Below are 2253 nucleotides of genomic sequence, written 5' to 3' on the forward strand. Positions count from 1 at the left end.
ACTATTGTGCAACTTTATACCGGATTTAACCTTACGTTATATTCCAGTTTTATTTCCTTGATTTAATTTACTGTTTAATTGAAGAATCCAAGAACAAATCCTACCGGCTTGTGGTGGAGTGTTCAAGACTATTGTATTACGCATTCAGGTTCTTTAATCATTATTTAATATTTTGTTTTATTATTTATCTATATTATCTGCCTGGAATGAGTCTGTTTATGCATGATATAAATTCTTATTTATTTAGCATGTCTGGCTAATTTGCCCAGGTATCGGTATGTAAAGTAAGCAGAATAAGGGATCAAGACTGAGTCGGTCTATCTAAACTTAAAATCAAAATCAATCTTTTTACGGTCTCAACTTACAGGTTTAATAACAAGATTTTTTACAAAAGTAAAAGACATAAAGAAGTTAAAACCAATAGAGCGAGAGTTTGAGATTTTAACTGGACAGTGTAAGTTAGGCATTAATTCTAGATCAGGGCGAGAGCAAGTTTTAGAGTTAATTAAATTCTGACCTTTTCCAAAAAGTATTTTTAAAGATTGAATGTGAGGACGAGAGTTAAGCATTTGGATTTGATTATATAACCTAAGTCAACAGAGCGAGAGTTTGAGATAAGGGTGTTTAAAACGGTCAGTATTTTCTTAAAAGGAGTTTCTGCAACTTTATTGTTTTCAAAATATGATTTTTGACTTAATTATAAGTGACAGCTACATTAATATAAAATCATGGTTTATTCAACAGAGCGAGAGTTTGAGATAAAACCTTTAACCAATAAAGTTAACCGAAACGATTCATTTTAAAACCAAGAAACCGACAAAGACTTGATTCCCTAGTTTTGACGAACTACATACCGATATCCGTTTTATTAATATTTAATCTAGATCTTAGTTTAGCTCTTAGTTTTTCCCCAAACAATCAAACATTTTCACCTTAGATTTACGTAGTAACCTTAGATAACGGTATATCGATTCATAAGTCCCTGTGGGATCGATATCTTTTAAAACTACGCGATAGAACTGTGCACTTGCAGTTTGTATCCCATTCTCGACTCACACAGTCGAGCGATCAAGTTTTTGGCGCCGTTGCCGGGGACTTCTATTTAATCGATATCGTAACTCTTCCGTTACGCTGTAGAGACTAAGGTTTCTTTTTCTTCTATTCTTTCTTTCGTTGATTTGTATGCCATGCACTCGCTCTCAAGGCGAGCCGCTCTATTTACGAATCAACGATATCGAACTATATCTCCGAGTCTTACGACGAATTCGGGAATATCGTGCTGAAAACAATCTCCCTCCTATAGACCTTCCTGATCTCAAAGATCTTCCTTCTTTAACCGAGATGGCAGAACCAGCTCGTGCTCTTAGAGATTACGCCGCTCCATCGCAAGATGAACCGCATTCAAGTATTGCTCCGCCCGCAATCGAAGCAAACAACTTTGAACTTAAACCTTCGCTGTTGCAAGCTGTGCAACAGAACCAATTCTCTGGAAATCTTACCGAAGATCCAAACCTTCATTTATCCGTATTTGTCCAATACGCTGATACTGTTAAAGCTAATGGTGTCACTTCAGAGGCAATTCGACTTCGTCTTTTTCCTTTCTCATTAAGAGATAGCGCTAGAAGATGGCTTCAATCACTTCCTTCCAACTCAGTCACCACATGGAACGAGTTGAAGAAAGTTTTTCTTGCCCGATATTTTCCGCCAAGCAAAACAGCTATGTTAAGAGCCCAGATAAACGGATTTAAACAGAAAGACAACGAGTCTCTTTTCGAAGCATGGGAAAGATACAAAGACATGATGAGACTTTGCCCACACCATGATTTGGAAGACTGGTTAGTAATTCACACATTTTATAATGGTCTCTTATACAATACAAGGTTAACAATAGACGCCGCTGCAGGTGGTGCACTAATGAACAAACCTTATGCTGATGCTTACCAGCTTATCGAGAGCATGGCCCAAAACCACTATCAGTGGGGAACCGAACGAACAACGGTGGAAAAACCTCAACCGAAAACTGGCATGTACGAGATAAGTAACCTTGATCACGTTAATGCAAAAGTGGATGCTTTGGTCCAGAAAATTGAAAGTTTAAATGTATCACCTCCAGCCGCCGTGGTTGCTATAACTCAGAATTGCGAGGTCTGTGGAATCCAAGGCCACACTCCTGCGGAATGTCAACTCTTGACTGGAATCCAAGCAGAGCAAGTAAACTATGCTCAAGGAAGCCCCTATTCGAATACCTATAAC

General features: G+C 38.0%; 1 non-coding gene across 1 annotated transcript; it reads right to left on the bottom strand.

The window, feature by feature from the left end:
• Nucleotides 1-1719: 1719 nt before the first annotated feature.
• Nucleotides 1720-1826, bottom strand: LOC127116076 (small nucleolar RNA R71). Its single transcript, XR_007801061.1, has one exon. It is a non-coding gene; the product is annotated as a small nucleolar RNA R71 (small nucleolar RNA).
• Nucleotides 1827-2253: the final 427 nt, after the last annotated feature.

The sequence above is a fragment of the Lathyrus oleraceus genome, chromosome 1 (assembly GCF_024323335.1).
Source record: "Lathyrus oleraceus cultivar Zhongwan6 chromosome 1, CAAS_Psat_ZW6_1.0, whole genome shotgun sequence".
NCBI lineage: Eukaryota > Viridiplantae > Streptophyta > Magnoliopsida > Fabales > Fabaceae > Lathyrus > Lathyrus oleraceus.